The sequence below is a fragment of the Fundulus heteroclitus genome, chromosome 10 (genome assembly GCF_011125445.2).
Source record: "Fundulus heteroclitus isolate FHET01 chromosome 10, MU-UCD_Fhet_4.1, whole genome shotgun sequence".
Classification (NCBI taxonomy): Eukaryota; Metazoa; Chordata; class Actinopteri; order Cyprinodontiformes; family Fundulidae; genus Fundulus; species Fundulus heteroclitus.
In genome coordinates this window covers 4,684,420-4,711,265 of record NC_046370.1, presented here as the reverse complement: position 1 = coordinate 4,711,265, position 26,846 = coordinate 4,684,420, and the positions used below count along the sequence as shown (strand labels likewise).

At 41.0% G+C, this 26,846-nt stretch overlaps 1 protein-coding gene and 1 long non-coding RNA gene across 2 annotated transcripts in view; both read left to right on the top strand.

Moving 5' to 3' along the window:
* The window catches only part of nrg3b (neuregulin 3b), a 340,120-nt gene that overhangs the window by 26,303 nt on the left and 286,971 nt on the right, over window positions 1-26,846 (top strand). The window lies entirely within an intron of this gene.
* Window positions 13,680-14,022, top strand: LOC118564336. The gene is made up of 2 exons (XR_004931774.1): window positions 13,680-13,870; window positions 13,943-14,022. It is a non-coding gene; the product is annotated as an uncharacterized LOC118564336 (long non-coding RNA).

The following is a 26,846-nucleotide window of genomic DNA, read 5'->3' as shown; positions in this document are numbered from 1 at the left end:
TGCTGCGACGCATTTAGATATTCTGATAAACAGTCCCGTGCTTTTGCACTGGGTTTCATCCAGGGCAAGGCCATCGCTAGACATAAGTCAGAAAATACTGCACTTGTTCTTTCGTAATCCACGACAGCTGGCGCATGTGTATACATGATGGATTTCATGTGTGTCCACGTGTGCGTGTGTATATGTGCGGAGAGACAAAAAAAAAAAAAAAAGAGGAGGGAGAGCAGGGCCAGATGGGTCCAGCTGTGGATCTGATGGCCTAGATAAAGGCTAGATGGGTGCCACCACCTTTTTGAGCTGCCAGCAGAACATTCAGAGTAGGTGTTTAAAGTTTCAAGGCTTTGATGGCGCTGAAACATCCAGCGGAGAGAGAGTGCCTCTTTGGCACAGGGTTTGTTGGAGTCGGTAATGAAGACTGCCAAACTGACCAAGTGACTGATGCATCTGTGTCCATTTATGATTAAAATAAGCCCGTTTCACTCTTGATGCTTCAGTCAAAAAAAAAAAAAATCTTATTTAGTTAACTGGAGCAGAAACTGATCACATGAATTATTAATTAAGAACTTCTCTGAAGACAAGTTGTAAAATAGTTGAATTGACCATTAAGTATTTACAGAAGGCTCATAGTTATTTTATTTTCAGCATTTTGGAGCTTAAAATGTTTTTTTTTATGCCTTCAAAGACATTCTTTGTTTGTCTGTGTGTTTTTCCAACTGTCATGAGCGCTACTGTGCCTCCACATCATGAACCTTCATAAAATGATGTCTGTCACTACAACACGTCTGTGTGGAAATAGTGCCTTCACAGAGTTTTGATTTTAGTTGGGCACCAAACTGTGATCTGAGTTGTCTGTTATTTCTAGAGGGGTAACAATACATTGAGCTCATGGGACAATACAGAATATTAGGTTCAGGAAAACAAGATGAGTTATTGTTTAGGAAAACAAATAAACACTTTTTTATTCACAAGTAAATGTTCAAAAATCAAAACTGTTTTAAGATATCAGATCTCTGATCAGTATAAAGTAAACCCGATGCACGTTCGACAAGACCACATATTTTTCCGCATGTCTAAGTTTAGGGTGGTTCATGGAAACTGTTCCCTTTTAGTGTTTCTTAAATAGAACTGGAAATAGATTTTTAGTGCAAAATTATCCACTTCAGATTTGATCTCTAAGTATTTCAGATTTTAAAATAGAGCTGGTCAAATGCAATTCAGCAAAACAAGTCTTTTGTTAAGCATGTCTTACCCAAGTCATTAGTTAAGCTCCAGTTGCATGTGCTGAAAGTCCAAAGTTAGCCTTTTCCACATTTCTCACAAATTATTCAGATCCTGTCTGTTATTCCGTCACTGTTTCTGTCTTCTACCTTGTACCCGAAATGCTTTCACATGAACAATTTACAATGTGACGGGGGCTTCTGTGTTGTTACCTCTGTCTAGGAATGCTTTATGTGCAGTATCTGCTTGGTCAGCTTTCTACAGTTCTAGCAGTTGGCCATGCAGACCCTCCTGGATAACAATGCCTATTTTATATTTATTCTTGTGTCCATCAAAAAAACATGAAAAACTGTCTTTTTGTGCATGACGCCAAACAACCCACCTACAAAAAAAAGAAAAGATATATCAGCATGTGTCAGAGCTGAGCTTGATCAGCTCAGATTTTTGATTAGTAGGTTATATATATATATATATATATATATATATATATATATATATATATATATATATATATATCCATTGAATAGCTAAAATCTAAGGGACATCTTTGGTTTTTGGTCTATCTTTGTATGAAAAGACTGGATGCATTTGACTCACACATTGCATTTTGCAACTCTGAGTTGTTCATGTTGATTTTTTTGAGTCATTTCCAAAAAAACAAAAAAGCAAAAAAAAAAAAAAAAGGAAAATCTGTGACAGCTGGCTTTTCCAGAGATGAAATTGTGTATTTAATGGCGTTAAGTCACTAAAACAGTGATGCTGGGGCATTATTTGGAAATGTAAGGCCAATACTTATAGAAAGGTGTTATGTGGTCTTAAGCTACATAAATTAGACCAAAATGATAGTCCTTACGTTTAAAGACACATCCTATTTTACTAATTTCAATAAGCCATCCGGAATGACTTCATCCTCAAGTTGCTGCCTGATAAATTTCAGTTCATGAGCGTAACTTTCTTGTTCCCAACAGTTCTAAACCCAGAATAAGGTTAGAGTAATGAAAAGGTTTTTCCCTTTAAAAAAATTGTCCAGGCTGTGCTTGCAGAGGATAGCAGCCATTTCAAAAACCCTCAGTCCACTCTGTAGAGATAGTTCTGGCCGGACCATAAACGGGAGGTGTAGCAGTCTGCCTCTGTCCTTTTTCAGGGGAACTCTAGGACAGAGAAAGCCTTCACCAGCACCCCAGGGAGAGTGAAGACAGATTAATGCAGAGGCTTTAATATTTCAGATGAAAACGTATTACTGCTCTCTTGCTCTGTCTTTTCCCTATCTCTCTTTCTGGCTCAGAGTGCTGGGCCTGAAATTCACTTGCTCTCCCCCTACTTTCCTCCTATGTCCTCCTGTATGGCCGGCAGCATGAATGTGTTTTGCTGAGGGGTAGAATCCCCTCATCCAAAGCCTCGCTGTCTACTCGTTGTGACAGGAAATGCTAGATATGCGGAGACAAATCCAAATTAATACAGTAGTGTGCTTGTTGTGTATGTTTGTGCATTGGGAGGGTAGCCGAGCTCATCTGTCTGTCAAAAAGCTCTTGACCTTGCAACTAACCTTCCCATTCTATCTTTGGTAACTTATTATGTCAATATTTCATCTCAGATGAGTGCTTGGTGGGGTTTCTGGTGCTTGTGCCCCTACAGTAAAAACCTCCCAAAGAAAAGTCACAGTCTATGTTGCTTCGCCACCCAGATGAGCAGAGTTCTGTTGTGACTGTGCATTCTTCCTTATCCTACTCTTTGACATCTATGTCAGCTGAAAAATTGACATACCATATATGTAATGAGACAATACAGAGTTTCCAAAAATGCCTTCCAGCGAGTAAATCCAGCCTTAAGAAGAATAGGATTGACATAACCTCTCCACAGCAAACTTATTCTTGCTTAGTATCTCACTTCTCTTTTCGGGGGGTGGGGGTAAATCATGCTTTCATCGGCAGACAAAAGTGGGTACCATCTGTCTGTGTTATTTAATAATATTGAATAATGAAATTCTAAAGGTGGAAGAGGAAGAACGCATGCAGAGATGGTTTTAAATAGAATGGAAATATTCTGCATTGTACCCCAGTGGGGAAATTCAGGTGTACGTGCAGCAGAGTGAACCACAAATGGAAGAAGGCAGATACGCACAAAGGCAAAAATACAAAAAAAAAAAAAAAATAACAATAAGGGACTGTACATTAAGGGCATATTTACAACAAAAGTATTTCACGGTTATTTCTTAGAGCAAGCATGCTCAAAACACAAATACAGAAGTGTGCACTGAGTAGTGTGATTTAAAAACAAGCACTATAAACATCTGGTCTGTCACAGAGTTTTCATGCTTTGACCTTTTCAGAATCTGGGTTTTTGTTAAAGAAGTCACTGTGAAGGCCAAGACTAGATTACTTAAAAAAAAAAAACAGCAATTGTTTGTGTGTGTGTGTGTGTGTGTGTGTGTGTGTGCATGCCTGCATTCATGCAAATAAATGAATCTGTTTTCCTTGAATGTTGAAATATTAAGTGGAAAAGTCTTTTGCATGCCAAACGGGAATGAAATCTAGTCAAATAGGTTCCTTTTGAACAGATTGCTAAATGTAGACCATCATAATCCTATTTAAATTGTAAACGGGGTCTTTTTTAGGAACTCAAATGCACACAGAACCTTTTGATACATGGTGCTCTTTTGTTCACTGGAATTATAGACTTATGCTTTGAAAACTAGTTTGTTTGAATACACAAGGAAGCCAAATGAAATGTTACTAATGACCTTTATTCCCGCAAATATGTAGTACTCAAGAGAGGGGTGTCCCATGATCAAATTGTTCCACAAAGTGGTAGGAGGTATCACACTTCTCACATCCCTTCTATGAGTTCTTTGCCCATTTCTAGCCGTTATGAAAATAAACCAAGCGGTCACATTACAGGACAAAACTTAAACAAGCAAAACTCATTTTCAACATTGCAATGTAATTTTCACATGTGTAAACACCTGTGGCATACCTGTGTATACTGTAAGTCTCACACATGTATTACACGTTATGACACAAATGTGAAACATGTGGGAAACCCTCCCACTCTTAGCGTTACAACGGAACAACGGCAAAGTTCACAATGTATTCATATCGCAACACGCTGGTGGAAACATTGTTCGCTCAGGACAATAGCTGTGTTGAACACTAATGGATTTCAGCATATAGTCCAAATAAAAACCATCGTGCCCTACACACATGAGCAACACACGTGCAATGTAGTCGCTTGATTTGATGTTGGACTATCTTGTAACAACCACTATTACAAAAGAACGCCATTCTCACAACATCCAGCAAAGCATTGTCTATCATTGCATATCCTTGCAGGGTCATCTGCATGCCTGTCTCCAGTGGTTATCGGGAGAGAGGAGGGTTACATTCTTGACAGGATGCCAGTCCATCACAGAGCAACACAGAGACCCATAGGACAAACGCATTAAGTTTAGAGTAACCAATTAACCTCATTTTCGTTGTTTTGGACTGTTGGTGGAAGCCAGAGTATGTGGATGGACCCCACAAAAGCCTGAGGAGATATGCAAACTCCATGCAGAAAGGGTTGGGATTTGAACCCAGGACCTTCTTGCTGCAGAGTAAATACTCCACCTGTCTTTTTACGTAGCTCTAGCTTCAGTTGATATGTACTATTCATTTTGTCACTTCTCATCTACCTTGACTCTCAGTAAATGTCTATATTACCTTTCCGTTCATTGTCACCTTTCACATGTACGAGGAGAGTTGTGATTTGTTGCCCAATTATCCAGACAAACAGATTATCAAGTGGAAGGTTTTTGCACTTTTAAAAGGAAATCAGTTTTGCTTTTGTCTCCATTAGTCTAATCCCCCCCCCCCCACACACACACACACTCAATTTTTTTTCACGAGAGACCTCCTGCCTTTCTGTGAGCTAAACGTTGTGCTAATGTGCTGATGTGTCTGAATTTTTTTCCTTTGCACCCTGATGAGAACTGTTTCTGTGAATGCTGGTGCATTCAGAACCCCCCCCCCCCACCCCCCAAAGAAAAAAGCACACTCGCTCCAATTCAGTCACAGAATCATATTGTTACTAAAACTATAATTCTGTTACCATTTTTCATTTTGAAACATCGGAACAACTGATGCAGCAAACCTTTTGAAATAGCAACACATGTTCTGTGGCGAGTGATTTTAAACACAACAGCAAAGGAAGCTATCACAAGATTATCCCCATTTATGCAATAAATAATACGTCCCTTCATCTAATTTTGAGAAAAAGTGTATCGAAGTACATGCTGTTATTTTATGAGTTGATTGACCTAAAATTGTGAGAGTTCTAAGATTTTATTCATTAATGATTAAGTGAAGGAAAACAAATTGTTTTTTTTAGTGTTTCACCTGCTGATCACTGATTTGAGTTTGATTAAAGGAAAACCGGCAGATTATAAGGTATGGCATATTGATTGGTCAGTCTCAAAAAAGTGTTCTCAGATCCTTATGAGAAACTTGTAACACTGCATTAGTTTGCACATACTGGAAAACACATTGTATATATATATATATATTGCCCAGTCAAATTCAAGTCTTTAAGCATTCTGCCTGCTTGCAACACATTCAGTGAGAAAAAGCTAAAATAATTTAGCCATAGAAAACCCAATGTCATGATGGGAGCGGTTATGTAGTTCCGCACGGTTTATCATCTGCCTGGCTGTAGGTTTGATCAAAACTGTTTCAGACTGAATATCTCCATTCTTAGTTGTTGGACTGAATAAATTTTCACTTGTTTCTAAATGCTACATCGAAGGACTTAGGTTTATTTTTTCTATGCAAAAAGATATTCCTTTTTTTTCCATTTTGATGCTGTAGCATTTATGCTCTGGTGGGTAAAATAGGTATTGAACTCGTTAATGTTTTTCTCTGCAAACATATTTGTAATGGAGCGACTGACACGAAATTGGCAATAGATAAACACAGAAACACGTATTAAACCTATTAAAGACAAAAAGCTGGTTTTGGTTAGTCTAGTCCTAAGGGATGGCCTCTAAAAAGGTTTAAAAAGGTATCTCTTAATAGGTAAAAGCAACACATTATCTCAATCTCTTTGCAAGATTAGAATGACAAAACATTTCAATGGGACTTGTCACAGATGTGCAGTAAAACTTCTGAATGTTCCAGTGGGCAGCATTGTGGCCAGAATTCAAGAATGGAAAGAACATGATTCCCCCGTAAAAAGGCCATGAGTAGGTGGTCCTAAAAGCATTTGTGACAGAGGAGTTGGATCAGTAAACCATGGAGTTATCTTAAATCCAACGATTGTTCACAAAGAGCTTCAAAAGGCCTGGAAGTGGTAGGTTCAGTCTTTCCATGAAAACAATAAGTAATGCGGTTAACCGCAATGACCTCTATACAAATATATATATACAAATTAGCCCCGAAACATCTTTGTACAACAGTGGCATTTGAATGTTTCAAACGCCACTGCTGTATAAATTTCAGAAAGTACCTGACGTTCAGAGTGTGTAGAAGAGACCTCAGATTTCAAGATAGTTTGTGTGGAAGATGGGGTCAAAACCACACTTGAACAATGCATGTGACTATTTTATCCATACAACAGGTGTCATAGAATGTTCATTAGCAATACAGTCTTTTCTATTAAGTATTAAATCAATTTAAATAAGCAATCATGCCATGTGTCATCCCATTTTATGACAAACAACCTAATTTATGGTATTATTTTCCCAATTTTGTCAAATAAGGGGAATCACATGGGTTGTTTGCAACATTTGGTATAGATTTTATTTCAACAGCCCCAATAGAAATATAATATATTTGGAGAAAATCTTTATCACTCTTAATTTCCCGACTGTATTCGTGCTGCCTATTTTATTTTTGTTTCTTTCTATGTTTGTGCAACAGCATCATCTTTGATAGTACTCAAATGGCTGACAGTAATGGCACAGAAATACCAAACAGCCTCCAACATTTCTGTTGTCTCATCTTCTCACTGGTTTGTCCAGTAGAGGAGCTGAAAAGTGGAAACAGACGCGGCTACAACAATATGGAGCATTCAGAGGTCAGCTGAAGACAAGGCGAAAGCAAACATGGTGTTGTGAGGTAAAGGCACACCGAGAGCAGCTGGCTAGGAAAGAGGGGGCTGGGGGTTAGTGCAAGGTGGGGGGTGGGGGGGGACAAGAGGTGAAGCCTGAAAAAGGAGAGACAGGGTAGGTATAGAGGAATGGAGGACAAAATAGGGGACTGGAGTAACAAGAATATCATTCCCAGTTACACTGTTTCACATGGTGGAGCCCCTCTTTAAAAGGCCAATTACTCTGTAATAGTCCTAGACTGACTAGGTGATTTCTCACTGTGCTGAGTGGAATAGTAGAGCAGGAGCGGCCTCAGTCCAGTGGAGAGACCCAATCATCATTGCACTGGTGTGTAGGGAGTCAAGGGACACATACACGCGCTGGTGTGCATGAACAGTTTATGTACGTAATTGTCACTTGGACCCTAAATTCTTTATCCAATCTGACATTCAAGCACCATAGGCGTCGGTTGATGGACTGTGTCTGTTATGCTTGTTTATACATGCAATAGCTTCATGAAATAGTCCTTACAGGAAAAGAAACGATAATGTACTTTAAAGAATAGCAAAATGCAAGACATACACTGCTGTGAAAAAGTATTAGCCCTCTTGCAGACCTGGCGCTATGTGAAAAAGCAATTGCCCTTGTTGTTAAATCACACATTCACAGTGATTAATTATAGTTTTTGGAAAGCTGATCTGAATTTACCAGCCTGATTACTCCCAGACCTGTACAGACAAAAAAATAAAACAAAACACTTAAAAGCACCTGTCTTACAACACGAAGTTGGCCAGCAGATCTTAAAAAGCCAGCATATTATATTCTGATCTTATAAAATTCAACAACAGATGAGAAACAATTACAAATGAAGATTATCTTAAGAATTGCAGACCTCACATAGAGCAGTTCAAGTCACTGTTCATGATTTAGCAGAACGAAAAAGACTGGAGAAAAATGGCTTCCATGAGAGTATATCTTCCATTTGCAATAAAAGAAAAGAAAAAACAAATCTCCATCATCGCCAACACTTTTCTGCGTTCCCTTAGACCTAAGACAGTATTTTAGGTAAAATAAATAATACTGACAGTCAGACATGGTGGTGGATGTGTGATGATCTGGGGCTGACTTTCTGCTTCAGGATCTGGACGACTTGCTGAAATTGATGGAACCATGAATGAACCATGAATCTCTAGCAGAAAGTCCTGAAGGAGAATCAAAATTCTAAACTTCCAGTCAAGCAAACTTCTAAAAGACAGCCGGGCCATGATACAAACTGTGACGATCTCGGCACTGGCTCTGATCTTTTCCTCTGTTCACCACACCTGCTCATTCTCCACCCTGCCTGCAATTAGTCCTTATCGGTTCCACCTGTTTTCACCTCCTTATAATCCCCGTGCAGATCAGAAGCCAGTGCCAGATTGTCTCAAGCCACCTGTACGAGCATTCCAGCGTTTCCTTGTTCTGCCTGTCCGTGTCTGACCTGATTCTGCCCTCCGTTACCGAGCCTGCCTGTTCCCCGTTCTGATTCTACCTGGACCTCGCCTATCGGATTCCCCTCTCTGTGCTGCCGCTGGATAACTGCCTCTCTGTGATCGGACCTGGACCCCCCTGGATTACGCCCCTGGATTTCCCTGAACGGATCGTCTGCCCCCCTGTAGTCGCTCTACGGCTTCAGCCCTGGAACCCCGGCCCGAAGTTAAAGCCCAAGCTTTGGAGTCCCACTACCAGGTTAGTGATCCAGCCTCCCTCATTCTTGCCCGACACCACAAGCTGATCACTAACCTGTTGTCTCTGCTGCAGGGAGGTTTCCAGTCACAGAGCGCGCAGCCACTGACCTGTCTGGTTTGAATTCGGGATCCAGTTTCCTGCTCGTTACATTACAATCTGGCCAGCATGGATCCCTCACTGGAAGGTCAGTGGCGCGCAGGCGTTGAGAAATCCATTTCTCAACTAGAAACCGGCGTTTCCGAAATCCTCGCTCACCTCCGCAGCCAGGCTGCTCCAGCCCCGCCACTTCCGCAAACAGTGGCCCCAGCCGCCGCGTCACGCACCGTGACGTCAGCGCTACCCGAACCGCGTCTCTCTCCGCCCGAGCGCTACAGCGGCAATCCCGATCAGTGCCGAGCGTTTCTCACACAGTGTGAGATTCAGTTTGAACTACAACCATCCGCTTACCCCACTGAGCGCTCCAAAGTGGCTTTTGTGATTTCTTTGCTTACAGGCAAGGCTAAGTTGTGGGCAGTTTCGGAGTGGCAGAATGATTCCCCTATTTGCCATTCATATTTTGCTTTCTCTCATGAGTTGACCAGAATTTTCAGCCCGTTATTACCCTGCCGAGAGTCCACCAGGGGACTCTTATCCCTAAAGCAGGGTGAAAGGTCTATTTCAGACTATATAATTGATTTTCACCTGTTAGCAGCAGAGAGTTTGTGGAACGAACACGCCCTAATGGATGTTTTTATCACAGGACTAAGTGAGAGAATAAAAGATGAGCTCGCCACCCGTGACTACCCGAGGTCTCTCAAACAGTTAGAGGATTTAGCCACCCGTATTGACCACCGGCTATCAGAACGGCGAAGGGAGCGCCGATCGGCTCCTTTACACCACCCCAGAACACTCTCAAGGTCTCCTGTCGCCCCACCACCCCCCCAGGGTCCTGCTGACCCCAAGCCCATGCAGCCTGGGAGGGTCGGTCTAACCACGGAGGAGCGTTGGCGCAGGCTGCAGCAGGGACTCTGTTTATACTGTGGGGGAGAGGGTCACAGAGTCAGTTCCTGCCCAGTAAAGAGGTCTGGCTCAGTAGGGGGGCGAGGTTCCCTACTGAGTCGCACTAAACTCTCTGTCTCCCCAGATCTGCTGTTACCCGCCACTCTAACGTCCTCTGCTCAGTCCCATCAGGTCTCTGTCTTTGTCGATTCTGGAGCCGACACAGAGTTTATGGACGAGACGTTCGCCAGAAAGCTGAATCTAAGACTTCACCCTGGTCCGTCCCCTCATAGCATCGTCGCCCTGGACGGTCACAGGCTCAATCACTCCCGCCTCATTACGGAGCCTGTGGAGCTGCTGATGGGAGGTAACCACAGAGAGAGGTTAACTTTTATGATCATTGACTCCCCACAGGTTCCCATCATTCTGGGGGCTACATGGCTCAGGAGACATAACCCCCAGATTGACTGGCGCCGGGTCGAAGTGATGGGCTGGGCCTCCTCCTGTTCTGCGTCCTGCCTACTATCTGCTCAGCCCACCCAGGTTTCTAAGGGAGAGGTGGAACAGAAGTACCCGGATCTCTCCAGAGTTCCCCCTGATTACCACGATCTAAGGGAGGTTTTCAACAAGGCTAAGGCTACAAGTCTCCCTCCTCACCGGCCGTATGACTGTTGCATTGATCTGTTACCAGGAACCACTCCACCTAGAGGCCGCCTCTACTCGTTGTCTGCCCCTGAGTCTGAGGCGATGCAGAGATACATTGATGACTCCCTTAGAGCGGGCATAATTCGTCCTTCTTCCTCCCCTGCAGGCGCAGGTTTCTTTTTTGTGGGTAAGAAGGACGGCTCCCTCCGTCCCTGTATTGATTACCGGGGACTCAATGACATTTCGGTTAAGAACCGATATCCTATTCCCTTAATGAATACGGCGTTTGATCAGATCCAGGGGGCAAAAGTCTTTACTAAACTGGACTTACGTAATGCCTACCATTTGGTCCGGATTAAAGAGGGGGATGAATGGAAAACCGCCTTCAATACCCCTACAGGCCATTACGAGTATTTGGTTATGCCGTTTGGGCTCACCAATGCCCCGGCTGTTTTCCAAAACCTTGTCAATGAGGTCCTCAGAGATATGCTTGGGCAGTTTGTTTATGTTTACCTTGATGACATTCTCATTTATTCCGATAACCTCACCACTCACAAACAGCACGTTCGCTCTGTCCTGCTCCGGCTCCTGCAGAATCAGTTATACGTTAAGGCAGAGAAATGTGAATTTCATGTCACCTCTACTACATTCCTTGGGTTTATTTTGTCTCCTGGTCAGATGTCCATGGATCCAGCAAAGGTCCGATCGGTCACTGAATGGCCCATTCCCACTGATCGGAGACAGCTCCAGAGGTTTCTGGGTTTCGCCAACTTCTATCGACGGTTCATCCGTAATTATAGCCAAGTCGCCTCCCCGCTTCATGCCCTGACCTCTGTTAAAGTACGGTTCGCTTGGAATGACCAGGCGGACAGGGCTTTTAAACGCCTAAAGACCCTTTTCACCTCTGCCCCAGTCCTTATATCCCCTGACCCGGAGAGGCAGTTTGTGGTTGAGGTTGACGCCTCTAGTTCCGGCGTTGGGGCGGTGCTCAGCCAAAGGGCTGAAGATGGCAGAGTTCACCCTTGTGCCTACTTCTCCAGGAAGCTTTCCCCTGCAGAGCGGAACTATGATGTTGGCAACCGGGAGCTTCTGGCAGTCAAGCTAGCCCTGGAGGAGTGGAGACACTGGCTGGAGGGTTCCAAGATCCCCTTCCTCGTTTGGACAGACCATAGGAACCTGGAATACCTGAAGACAGCTAAGAGACTCAACCCACGTCAAGCCAGGTGGGCCCTTTTCTTTAGCCGTTTTAACTTTTCGTTGTCCTACAGACCTGGTTCCAAGAACATCAAACCGGATGCCCTGTCCCGAACCTTTGAGACAGAGGAGGAGGTTCCTAAGCAGACACAGGAATACATCCTCCCCGACCCTGTGAGGTGTGCTATTACCCGGCTTGGGTTAGAACGAGTGGTCACGGGCTCTCTGGACGGGATAAGTATCCCTGCAGCCTGTCCTAAGGACAAACTTTTTGTTCCGGACCCCCTTATGGGCAAGGTCCTCGAATTCTGCCACAGTTCCCGTCTGTACTGCCACCCTGGCATCACCAAGTCTCTCCACATTACTAGGTCTCAGTTCTGGTGGCCCACCTTGACCAAGGATGTCAAGGAGTTTGTTTCTGCCTGTACCCGTTGCAGTCAGGCGAAGGTCTCCCGACGCCCCCCGTCCGGCCTTCTCCGGCCCCTGCCCGTACCCTCCCGGCCATGGTCCAATATATCCATGGACTTTGTCACTGGCCTGCCCATCTCGGAGGGAAACTCAGTCATCCTAACTATTGTGGACCGTTTCTCCAAGATGGTCCACTTAGTACCCTTACCTAAACTCCCCTCTGCCAAGGAGATGGGCTCCATCCTGGCTAGAGAGGTGTTTCGCCTACATGGCTTGCCTACGGATATTGTTTCTGACAGGGGTCCTCAGTTTGTGGCCCAATACTGGCAAGAATTCTGCGCCATGCTGGGGATTTCTGTCAGCCTCTCCTCCGGGTTCCACCCTCAAACGGATGGCCAGACGGAGAGGCTCAATCAAGAGGTCGAAGCCAAGCTTCGCCTCATTTGTAACTCTGACCCCACTAAGTGGGCCCCTAATCTGCCCTGGGTGGAGCACGCAATTAACTCCACACCCTCCAGCTCCACCGGCCTCTCTCCCTTCTACATTGTTTATGGGTTCCAGCCACCGGTGTTCTCCATCGAGGAGAGGGAGTCTAGGGTCCCCTCTGCCTATCAGTCTGCCCTGAGGTGCCAGCGCGCCTGGAGGAGAGCTAGAAGAGCTATTCTTGCCTCCTCCCAGACTCAGGCCCGAGCTGCCAATCGCCGGCGGGTCCCAGCCCCGCATTATCAGCCGGGAGATAGGGTCTGGCTCTCCACCAAAGACCTTCCCCTCAAGGTGGAGAGCAAAAAGCTGGCACCTCGGTTCATTGGACCCTTTACCATCTTGAAGGTGGTGAACCCGGTGGCGGTCCGTCTCCGCCTGCCTCCGGCAATGAAGATTCACCCGACATTTCATGTTTCCAAGATCAAACCTGTCAGGACCTCAAGTCTTGTGCCCGCCTCCAGCTCCCCACCACCCACCCGGCTTGTTGATGGGTCCCCAGCGTACACCGTTAGACGCATCATCAGGTCGAGGAAGTGGGGAAGAGGCACCCAGTACCTGATCGACTGGGAGGGCTATGGACCGGAAGAACGCCAGTGGGTCTCCTCCCGTCTCATTCTGGACAAGTCCCTCATCAGGGATTTCCACAAGGCCCATCCTGACCAGCCTAGGGCGTCTGGAATCCGCCCTTGAGGGGGGGGCTCTGTGACGATCTCGGCACTGGCTCTGATCTTTTCCTCTGTTCACCACACCTGCTCATTCTCCACCCTGCCTGCAATTAGTCCTTATCGGTTCCACCTGTTTTCACCTCCTTATAATCCCCGTGCAGATCAGAAGCCAGTGCCAGATTGTCTCAAGCCACCTGTACGAGCATTCCAGCGTTTCCTTGTTCTGCCTGTCCGTGTCTGACCTGATTCTGCCCTCCGTTACCGAGCCTGCCTGTTCCCCGTTCTGATTCTACCTGGACCTCGCCTATCGGATTCCCCTCTCTGTGCTGCCGCTGGATAACTGCCTCTCTGTGATCGGACCTGGACCCCCCTGGATTACGCCCCTGGATTTCCCTGAACGGATCGTCTGCCCCCCTGTAGTCGCTCTACGGCTTCAGCCCTGGAACCCCGGCCCGAAGTTAAAGCCCAAGCTTTGGAGTCCCACTACCAGGTTAGTGATCCAGCCTCCCTCATTCTTGCCCGACACCACAAGCTGATCACTAACCTGTTGTCTCTGCTGCAGGGAGGTTTCCAGTCACAGAGCGCGCAGCGAGCTCCGAGTGCCTGCGGCGGCGTATCTAAAATAAACTTGTTTAAATGCCACTGACCTGTCTGGTTTGAATTCGGGATCCAGTTTCCTGCTCGTTACACAAACAGACCAGTTTAATTCTGAATGCTTCAAAATTATGACTCTGGAGTGGTCAACATTCTAGTCAACATCTGGATGCTAATGTTGATAAAGGAGCATAGCGTTAGTTCCAGAGTTTTTGCAGAAGTTTGCCCCATCTGGCCACAAGCTGAAATAACATCAGTGTTGTGCATTTGCACGGGCAAAGGGAAAAGCATCTGCTGCTGTGACGGCACAGACTGTTTATGGTTTAAAACCCCGTGAATGTGGCAGATTTGGCATAGAAGGGTGGGCCAAAATCCTCCATAGCGATGTAGAAGACTAATTGTATGTTATTCTAAAAGCTTGATGGCAAATGTTGCCGTCGTGGATGGCACAACCAGTAGGTTTATGAGGAGGTTACTTTTTTTAACATAGGACCAGGTTGGTTTGGATTGCAGTTTTTATTTTCCTAATAAATTCAATCATTGGGTATGTCAAAGAAGCAAAAACAGAATAAATCTGTAATGGTTGAAATAAATGTTTTATAGAATTGTGCCAGCAGCAGTGCTGTATACACTTCAGCAAGTTCATTAAATCTCTTTTCCTCTATGTTTCAGGTTTAGTCACTGTGTTCAATCAATTTAATTGAAATTCGGTTAACTTAGGAAAAAAAAAACCTTTCCACTTTAATTGACATCTATGATAAATGGTGGTTCTCTGTCACCTTTTCCCCACTGAATTGTACAAGTCTCTGCCCACACTGGGTTTCTTTTATTTTGTTCTTTTCCTTTGAACCCTTTTTCTTTTCCTGCTGTCATTTTTACACCAACATCATGGTGGTGTGGGCTCACCGGTGACTGTATTAATTGCTTTCTTCTAATTGTCTCAATAGAAACTTCTGAGCGTCACTGTTGCATTCATATCACTTTGAATAAAAACATGGCCTATCCTTTAGGTAGTAATAGAAATGGAACGGAAAAGTCATACAGTACTGAGCAAAACCCTTGAGCTATCATTTATTTCTCTATAATTTGTTTCCACAGACTTTGCTGTGATTTCTTTTAAAAAGGCAGACTTAATTTACATTCCTGCCAACCTTTTTACAAATTCTTTTAAAGGTATTTTTCAATATGCTCAATTTTTGGTTACCTCAGAGGAATCCCTTTGTTAAGCCACTAACAGTGCCCAGGAAAACTATTCATTCTTGCTACTTCTAAGAACCTAAATGTATTTTACTTTACTTGATTTTTTAAAAATTTTTTTTAGATTGACCAACACAAAGTAGGGCGTAACAGTGATGTGGTACTAATGAGGTTACAAGGTTTTATAAAGTTTTTAATAGATAAAAAACAAAGATTTGGTGTGCATGTGTACATAGTTCTCTTTATCTGATCACATTAACTAAAAAAGCACATAGTCAAAGGTCTCCATAAAGAGTTTATCTGTGGGGAAATTAAACTCAGCATGGATCCAGATGTTCTGTGGAGGCCTCAAGGTATTTGGAGAACATTAGTGAAACAAAAAGGATCATAACGACCAAAGGAATTCAGCAGATATGTTAGGGACAAAGTTCCAGAGACGTTTGAAGCAAAGTCACATCTTAATCATCAAACCTATCACCTCCAATGTATGTTGTTTATGTGCAGAACAACCTGCAGTATTATCTTACACTTTTCTCTCTGATCCTCTTCTTACATAGCTTGTCAGTCAAAATCTCAGACTTGTCTTGGTTTCTGATCACAAAAGAATGACAATATGGTCATGGCAGCAGCTGTTTTGGGAGCTTGAGCTTTGTAAAATTTAGTTAATATGGGCAATGACAGATAGACAAAATAAAACTGGTATAAGGCAGGTTGCAAATGTAAGGTAACGGTATAATCAGCATGCTAATTGACGAGTTACGTAATAGACTTTAGCTATTTTTTTAAAACTGGGTTTTGTACGAAATGCGATAAACGAACAAGATCTAGTTCATGTTCTTGAGCTGTGAACTTAGTTCAGAATGTTGAGTTAGTGAACTATAAACCGAACTGCCAAGGAAGAACCACTATATTGGTGCTAGAGTCAGAGCTTGCAGCGGTGGAGACACAAAGAGCTGATCCAAAGTAAACATGACACAGAGGAAAAGGGACTTTATAGGTTAAAATCGACTTAAGACTGTTAGTAAGTAAAATGGGCTAGTCAAAGTAGAGGCCTAAATCCAATTCAAAATATGTGGCAAGACTGTTAAATTGTTATCACTGGTGATAGACTGGTGATCTGTCCAGGCTGTACCCAGCTCCTCACCCAATGCTGGAGATAGGCACCAGCCACCCCTATGAGCCTGCGGGGATAAACGGATGAATGAATGCTGATGCTCCCCATCCACTCGGATTCAGCTTGGGGTATTTCACCCCAAGAGCAATGGTAAAATGTCAGTCTCTAGATGTGAAAAAGCTGGTAGTGACAGCTGTCGTTGCTGTAAAATGTGGTATAACATAGTATTGAATCCAGGACGGGTGAATGCAAATCCTTTTCCCTCCGCTTTAAAACTAGTCCTATTCAGCAAATTGGAATATGCGTTCATATGAGGGAGATTTGTCAGATTAAATATACATTTTGAAAATAACAACCTTTAAGCAAGAATTAAACAATGCTTTCCAACAAAGCACCTATTTCTGTACTAGAAATGTTTTTTATTGGACTGGTGTATCATTCTAATCTTAAATGTTGTGTTTTCATTAGCTGTCAGTGGTAAATCATCACATATTAACAGAAACAAAGGCTTAAAAAACATCAGCCTGGGTGGACTAAATCTACATATTGTGTTTCATGTAGTAAGTGGAGTTACTGAAATAAATTATCTTTTCAATTATATTCAAATTAATTGAATATCAATATATTCATTATTTTGTGTTGGACTGTCACATAGAACCCCAATAAATTTGAATGAATGCTTGCACAAGCATTGTTCAAAACTAGCTTGGAAAATTACAAAACTAGTCTTCTAAAGCAAATATTATGGTAGATGTTGTAACTTAAGACTTTTGAGAAGGAAAAGTTGGAAGTACTTTTAGACCTGCCAATATGTAAGAAGGCTAAACTGTGAAATGTATAATATATTCTGAATAGTCAAGTCCAATTAGGTGTCACATAACTCACAATGTTGAAATAAATTGAGAGTTAACTATAGTACTTTTTTTTGGAAGAAAAAGCCTGACAAAACCCTAGAATATAAAAAGATAAAGCTTGGCAGAAGCGTTCAGAGATGGGGAAGTGGAGTCAGATTTCCAGTTTCGTCTTTAAAAGCTGCTGGTTATCCTTTAAAAAAAAACAGAGCATGCACAAATCTTATTTAGTTGAATTGTCGCTAGGGAATAAAAAAGGGAAATGCTCAGAGTACATGAGAGCGAGTTCTCTGCCCTCCCAGGCTGACTTTAATGGTTCCTTGACTGTGGTTGCCCTTAAAAGCCAACTTACCACAAGCTAATGCTCCTGTATGAAATTTTAAACACCAATGGATGGGATCAAAGATTTTTAGACGCGTGTGACAGCACCCATTTCATCCCTTGTGGCCTGTGCTGGCCTCGACGAAAGATCCCTGTGTCAAGTGATGCTGAAAAGCCCAAATGACACTGCTGCTGCACTAGAAATGTCTTTGCGTGTGTGTGTTTGTGTGTGTGTCTGCATGTGTGAACGGGCATGCGTGTGATGTGTTTACTCACAAGGAGAACTTTGAAGTAGGCATGATGGGATGGAGGAGAAACTGTTTAGATGTCTAGCAGCATGTCATGACTGTCTTTTAAATTGACAGAAACACATTGGGTCTGCAGAGTTGCGATAGACTTCAATTCCAAGACTCAGGAAAAATAGAAATACAGGGATACAGTGGTATTTGAAAAGATAAGATTGTTTGTTTAAAGTGGAATGTGAAAGTGTGATTTACTTTGGTTGCTTTTTAAATAAAACTACATGAACAAAGTCATCTAATAAATTAAATAAAACTATTGGCTCCCCTGGTAAGTTAAAAAGCATTTTAATTAATCAGTCAGTCTGATTAGTATTGTTTATTTTTGTAACATGTCCTTGTTTTGCTATGAACAAATGCTATAATTTATAGCATTTTATAGCCTATAAAAGATTTAGATATCATTTTAAGACTATATAACCCATCTCAAGGCCACGTCTAGCTTTGTTTGTCGCAGCTCCAGTTGTTAAACCTTTAGATTATTAATCTGACTATAGATATAAACAAGTGGAGGCGAGAAGCCATTGTCTTGTAGCTTTCTGATTTATGATGATGAACAAACTGCTTGAATTGCATGTTACCTAGTTATTCTTGTTTCAAGTGTCAAAGACAAAATGTTTCTGCGTGATGTCATATTTTTACATTAGAAGAACACTCAAGGTCAACTTAAAGTATGCGCAAAAACATTTTGATTTAAAAAAATAATACCATTAAAGAAATGCTTGAGTTACTTTTACTTTGTCAGAATCAGTTCTGGCACTGATTGTGACAGGCTCAAAAAACAACTACAATGAAACAAAATGTTTCTTCTTCACATATTTATTTTAATATATAATAAATATTTATTTATACTCGCATTGCTAGTCTACTCAAATTCAACATTATTTTTTGTAATGTTTTAAGTGTCAGAGTTGGGTAATGTGATAAGAGGTGAATTTATCGTGGATTTTCTCTCCCCATTTTTACAAGGGGTGCTAATAAATATGTGCAATTGGCTTTTTATTGTATTTTTTTATATATATTTGTATTCCTGAATCTTAAAAACTGTATACTGATGTATAGATTCCACTTCTGTGCAACACTTACAATTGATCTTGCACCATACGCCAAGTAATCCTAACATATTTGTACATACAGATGTAATTAGGGGAACTAATATGAGTTTTTATATGTTTAGTGCTTATGAGCCTTAACCTTATTTGGTGCATGTCAATGCATTTAAATATCATTGAAAAGTTTCATTATTTTAGTAAATCTAATGAAGAAGTGAAACATGTACTATATTATAGCATTAGACACAGAGCGGTACAGTTAAAGTGTTCGTTTGATTTATTTTGATAATTTTGTCTTTATAGCTAATGAAAACTAAAGATAGGGCACTTGGCACCAATGAATAAAAATTAAGTCCTTATTCTCCTTAAAATGCTTCTGATGTTGGTTCTGGTTCAAATACATGAACATTTTTACACACTAATTAGAGTCTGGATATAATGTCTATACCTTGAAAGTGCAAATGGCTACCTTTGAAAACAGTATAATTCACAGCAAGAACAATAATTATGTACTTATGAAATTAGCGTCAGGACAGAATTAAAACTGTGAAGCAGACAACAGTGAAGAAAGCATTGTGGATCTAGATTGAAAGTAATTGTTTTTAAGACAAAGTACACCATTTCAAAGATCCAATTATCTTAATGTGATTAGATTAACTCTCACAAGAGCAAAAAAAAAAAAAAAAAAAAAAAAACTCATTGGCCAACTGTACACACTTCAATATTTCCAGAGGTGGGTGGTAACCTGTTACATTAACTTGAGTAATTTCTTGGTTAGGTACTTTTTACTTTGACTGGCGTATTATGGTAAAATAAAGCTACTTTTACTTGAGTAAAAATTCTAGCTACTCTACCCACCTCTGAACATTTCTCAAAGCTTAAACAAATCAATAGTGTACAAAATAAACAATTTAGGACCCAATACTGACCCCTGGGGAATCCCAAAAGTGATGTCTAAATAAACAACTGATCACCCTTCTTGACAAACCCCCTGTTGTCACAAAAGATAACTTTTTAGTCAAATCAATGGGATATGATACCGTAACATTCACGCTTATAATTTAGGATGTTGCGATTTATGGTGTTGAAGGCTTTCTTCATATCCAGGAATAACCAGCCATGAACTGCTATTGGTGCATTGAATTGTTCAGTTCTTCTATGGGATCCTTTGGTCTGAATCTATACTGATTATCTGTGACTAATTTGTGTTTCTCAATAAATTGTTCATATGGTTATTAAAGAGTTTTTTCTAGAATTCTGAAGGACTGAGGTAGTGATGAGACGAGTAATTTGTTCCCAGTTTTGTACATTTGCTATTTTCAGTTTGTTTGGAAATTTACCAGTTTGACAGGATAGGCTGCAGATTTATTCAATTGTTTAAGAATCTTCTCTATTTCCTTATTCAAAACCAACATATCAATGTCATCACAGTCAGTAGATTTCTTATTTACACGTTTTAAAACAGTTTCTTTTATTCCTTACTCACTCACTGCTGTGAGGAACATTGAATTCAGATTTATTTCTATAAGAGTGTCCATCAGCCTTCTAGCAAGTCAATAACGTTCCAATTTTTCAAGGGAAATGCAAAAGGAATGATGTTGATGGGAGCACAGAGTCAGAGCCACACTGTCTGGGGCCTCTAAATTGAATCTTTCCGGATCCGGCCTCACTTTTAGCTTGAGCCTTGCAAACAAAGCGCTGCTTGCATATTGTTTAATCCAGGATTAGATTCACCTGTAATTGGGTCTGCATGGAGTGAGTTCAGTGTTAAATTGCTCTTCAGTGAGGGGATGCCACCCAATCCGCCTGGGCTAACCACCTGGGGAACACAGAAAAGAGCTTGTAACAAGGTGTGAATATATGGAGTAATGGTGCACTGAATAGACAAAAGAGTCTTGCTGTTTTTTGAAAAGTGTTTTTGCAACATCTACAGCAAAATCTGTAGTACATTAGATAAAATGAGCTTGACCGTAATTATCTTTGTCTACTGAAGCCCCTTCCTGGCTGACCACAATGACAGACTGAGAAAAGGGAAGCTGTGACCACATTAGTGGCGTTTACATGTGCATTTGGGGGCTATTCGATAATGGAGTAGAGTGGAGGCCATTAGAGTTGTGGTAACAGTAATAGTTGAGTCACTGCAGCAGGTGCTTATGGAGGTTATGTCTCCATTTTGGCCCTCATCATTATAAAGCAGTGAAGAACAGTGAGAGGATTCATTTAAATGCGAATTGAAGGCAATTTAACACATGCACGCTTTAAGTGTTGTTGGCTCGCAATGTGTGCTTGTCCTAATCCCATGCCTGTCATTGATCAACGCAGTTACTAATAGCAAACAGCTTCCTAATTCTTCCTCTGTCTAACTGACTGAATTACAGCCTTAAAATGTGTGAAACATTTTTTTTTCTTGCATGCTTGTTGTCTTAATTTTTTCCCCCAGTCTCCTTTGTTCCGTTTTGAAACGGCTGTGTCTTCCATGTCCTGAGGGTTTCATTGTGCTTATTCTCTGAGCTGCCCCATTTGGATAGGATTAATATTTCTGTGGGATGAGGGTGAAATATTAGCCAAGCTCCATGGCAACCACACTGATAATTTTGGACAGCCTAAGTCAGCGGTGTCTTTTAGACAACAACTAGACACAACCTAGCTTGACAACCCGCAACATATACTGAGCAGCGTTATACAGCCAGTTAATTACATCAGCCCATTGAACAAGCTGGTAGAGTCTCCTAATCATTTTCCATTTGCTGTGTGGGCTCTTAGGAATAATTGCATTTGGTATAATGTTTTTGTTTTTACCCATTAGGCTTACCAAAAAGCCTATTTAAATGATCCCACAACACTCCTTTAAACCCAAACTGAGAAGGCTTGGTGAAATGAAGTAAACAATGAAACAAACTTCTTCAGGCAAAAATGACTTTAGAATTGCCTTAAAAGCACAGAGTTCTTAGCTTAAAGGTGCAAATGGCCCATAAAGTACAGGCACTAAATTAGCTCCATAGAGAAAACACAGGTGTACGTGACCAACAGAAGTGTGTGGGTGAGTGAACAGGCATTGGAAGAGCATACGGCATCATACTTTAGAGCAAACAAACCCTAGAAACTTTGAAAGTATGAATGAAATAAACAACAATCAGCCCTAGAATCATTTCCCAAAGCTACTTAACTTTAAAATGCACTTTATCTAAAAAAAAACCAACAACAACAAACATACAAAAAATACAGTTTTCTGAGTCGCACCCACTTAAGTAGGGGGCACTTCCATTCACGATAATGACATGGTGTCTTTAGCGGCACTGTCTCAAAATCTCTCACAGTAATCACATAACAGATGGTTTTGCCAAAAAAAGGCCTGTTGTATGGTTATGTGACTGCTTATTAGTGACACATCAGGATGGAGAAGGAGAATTTAGCTACACCGATCATCTATGCATGAAATTTGCAAGAGGACAGATTTTTCCTCATCCATCTGTTGTAAATGCTCCCCATCCCCCAGGAACCAAGAAGAATCTTGGATTCAAGGAAATAAACACCCTAAAGCTGAGGGATGAGGACACAGCTCAGGTCATGTGTTCGCTACAGCAGATAGCTTTAGCAGCAGACCATTGTCCATACTCTGGGTGTTGTTTGTAGTATAAATGTTCTCAATTAAAAAAAACGTTTTTTTGTTTTTTTTACACCAGTCTTAAACTTCTGTTTGTCTATGAGTACAAACATTCTGCTGATTCCTACAGATTCTGTTAAATCAAAACTCCAAAATGATCCTTCCTGCATTCTTTTCCGCAATAGTTAGCTCCAGCTTTGATTTTGTATTTCTGTATCTGAGCCAAATTGAATGTGGGAGTGTTTCACCACCACTGCCATCTGATTGTACATTAGTATTTTAACTTCCCTTCCACCCCCACACCTGCCGTTATTCTGAAATTCATAGTGTGCATGGACATGAATGAATTTGAGTGGCGTGACCAACAGTGTACTTGGAATAATGTTTTGACAGCTATCCTGCATTTAATCCCACACAAGTAAAATATGGGCTGACTATGAAGAGAAAAGTGAGACTAAACTAAACTAAAATAAAGCAGGTGATCCTGTTGTTACAGTTGTTCAGAGGAATGTGCTGAGGCACCTCAGAACTAGCTGGTCAAACCCGGATAAGAAACTACAACTTCCATTAGAATATTCCCAAAAATGTATTTCTTTAAATCAGTTTTTGTCACAATAAGGCAAGGCACATTCATTTATAAAGCACTCTTCAGTAATAAGACAATTCAAATAAGTCATTTGCCGTTGTGGGACATTACAGACAATCAAGACATACAACAGAGTTGTTTAAAATGCCCGGATAGTGTGCCGGGTCGTTAGTTGTTTCACAAACCTTTTTTTATATATGTATCCATTATAGAGGAAAAAAATAAATATTCATATGTTTTGATCAAATTCCTCCTTCAAAGGTTTTTAGTTGTTGGCTATTCTAAAGATCTATGGTAAAATGAATGTGAGAAAGCTGTGCAGAAAATTTGGCAAGAAATTAATAAATGTAAACAAGTAAAACACTGAAGTAGTTTGTGAAGAAGACTAAAAATTGGCACATTTCATTATAAACGATATTTGATCATACTGACAGAAGATGTACGTATATATGTATATATATATATATATATATATATATATATATATATATATATATATATATATATATATATATATATATATATATATATATATATATATATATATATATATATAACGTGATTTTGAAGGTTAAGATGCTTTTTTAAGTCCCGATGTGTCCTCCAGCACTGCTATCACTGCTGACTCTCCTGTTCTTCCAGAAGCGATTACCAAGCAGACAGGCTTGGAATGTGACCAACTGTACTAGTTAGCACCACTATGTACACACCTGCAGTGCAGCCTATACTTCACCATTATTCCAGTCATTAAAGGTGCTCTCCGCCGTGGTGTTTGCTGAAACAAACTCTTGAGCTCGATTAGTGTGTCTGTGCTGTTGCCAAAGACACAAAACAAAATCACAAAGCCCAAATTCACATTTTTCTTCTTTAAACATTTTATATATATTTTTTTTTTTTTTGTAAAATCCTTCAATGAAAATTCATACTTTATTAGTGAACTGTGTGTTCATTGTCACCGTACATTTTTTTATGCCATAAAATATTCAGGACTTAAATGTCTTTAAATGGTTAATGAGTGTGTCTTTTCACCTATAGCCTCCTGGCAATGTTCACTCTGCCAGCCAAATCCATTTTTTTCTTTTGCTTGCCCAGATTACTCTGGCAGATTGTATCAGTATCAAAAATGTGGTCTTTTCACTCTCGGAACATTTTGCACAGCAAGTCATGAAGCAATGAGAACGTCTTTAATTCCCTGAACATGTCTCTTGACATGCCATGGAGTGGTATCCAACTCCCACTGGTGGATGAGGTGGTGGTGGAGGGACTGCAAAGAAGAAACCAGGGTGGATGTGGCTCCAGCAGCAGCGTAGGTTCACTGGATGCATCTAGAAGTCTCCTTGTCAAGTCAAATAATCCTAACAGAGCAAGCAGGCTTTAATCGGAGGCAACTGGACCTTCGCTCAGTTCTTTCTGAAGATGTTTCCACACCTATTCCGGAATCTTTGTCAAAGGTTGACAAAGAAAAGACACCTGGATAGGTGTTTAAACGTCTTCAGAAAGAACTGAGCGGAGGTCCGGTTGCCTCCGATTAAAGTCTGCTCGCTGTTGCGCTGACCCTGGATAACTGGGAATTTGCGCAGGTAATCCTCACTGACATGCAGTCAATATGCCAATATTGACTGCATGAAATAACTTGCAGTTGTTGCTCCACTATTACAGATCTTCCAGCATTAGTTTAAAAGTGTTGTACTTTGGGAACATCATGCTAGCATTTTCACAAATAAATCTAAACACTAATTATTTTGGCGCTTAAATCTAAAGTTAAAGCCACATCGCTAGTGAGGCTTTGCACCTACGTTGATTCCATCAAGCATTTATTCAAGTCCTGGCCTATATAGAGGCAAACTCAATAAATCATGAAAGTTTTTGCCTGTCTGGCATCTGTTTAAAAACTATAGTGAAATATCAGTGGACTTGAAAATGCTGAATGCAGTTGGGTAGGTTCTCAGTGCAGACTTATGTTGTCATCAAGTTCATTAAGAATCACCATAAGCGGAACATCTATGGCCAATCGGATTAGCTCTCGGGGTTGAGGACCCCTCTGGATCAACCCCTGGGAAATTATTTTATGCCAAAAAGTATTTTTCATTGAATATTGACAAAATGATTCAATAAATAAAATATTTAATACGATGCAAACAAATATAGTAATTTCATCTTGTTTTATTATCTCTATGTTTTCCTCATGGAAACAAACTTATTGCTTGACTTAAAATCGTATTAAATCTACGTCTGGATGTACATGTTGGATTTAGATTGTTTAGAATGTGAAAAAAAAAACTAAAATAAATTCAGATTTTATTGCAGTAGCACAATCTCACATTGACAATTAAAAACTTAACAGGACACATTTAATTTGAGTGGATGTATTTTCTAGAGTGTTAAATATCCCACCTTAAGGAATGACATTTTTAATTAAATTCCCATTGCGGTGCATATTGGAACCCCTTACAGTTCACTTCTTCAATTTGATGAATCTTCCTAGGAAATTTTAAATGGCTTTTTTCCTCCCTGGGGTATAAACAAAACGCTTATTGCTCTTAACGACTTTTCAAAGAGGGGAAAGACAAGAGAACAAACAATTAATGTATACAGATGCATGTTTATCTGCATAAATAAAGAAATGTTCCAAAGAAAATAAGCACTTGCTGAAACAAGGACCCAACCATAAGTTTAAGGCTTTTGATCATATCATACCTGGAGTACTAACAATGGTAGAGGGCACTGTAGAAACCAGTTTGCCTTGTGACGCCATTGATGTAGATATTTTCATCAGCACCAACTGCACTTCATCTGTAAACATTTGAAGGGGATGCTATCTCCAGCGATCATTGAACAAGGTTCAATTGCTTCTCATTATTTAGTAAAAACAAAAACAAAAAAAAACAACACCTATAATATACGGTTCTTTATGAATATCATGTTTGAAGTTCTTGTATTGTGGCAATTTCACAAACAACATCCGTTTTACTATGCCTGAGCTAGAAATGGGGTGCTCTCCTAATTAGATTTGCTCTTGTCTCCTCTGCTAAAGTCTTAACAACATCGCCGAGAGTCTCACACAGGGAATGGAAGGCCATAATGGAGGTTTTTACGCAATAATTTTTCCCTGCTCCCCTTTGACCGCTGTCTCCGTATGATGTGCTTGGTCTGCAGACAGATTGGGAGTAGCTCCTCAAATCACATCAATTATACTTCATTTCCATTCCCGAGTAGACCTGCACACACCTTAATTTCAGAACACGCGCTACCATTTTGCCCTCCCACACGCGCATCTACTCCGGGAACGTACTTCTGCTCTGAGGGTTGCTCAGTCCTGATTCCTTGATATTTTTCACACTTACTGTTTTGCGAGGCCAAAGACGAATTGCTGCTGTCATCCAGACAGATTCTGGGTGGTGAGGGCTCTCTGAAGCTCTTGAGTGCCGTGTCAATATCTTTGATCTTATTAACACAGAATGTGGGAAGGGATCAATGCACTTCTGTCACGCGATTGCAGCTTTCCCAATGTCTTGATTATAACTAGTTATCATTTTAATATGGCCATTTGGCATAGCAGTGGTAATTGTCCCTCTGTCATTGTTCATTTGTCTCCATTTGTTAATGTTGGAATAAAGGCAATGCAGTAAATGAAGACCATGTTCTAAATGACATACTCCAGAGCACTCTCATATCAATATGGCGTAATGAAAACAAGAGCGAAGTACAAGTATAATGAGCATTAAATAATTTACATTACAGTGCCAGATGGTATAATGCATTAGAGGGCAGTATTTTACATTTAAAAAATCATAAGCTGTAAAACAATCTCTACATGTTGTCTCGTCAGATTAACAGATTGCATGATC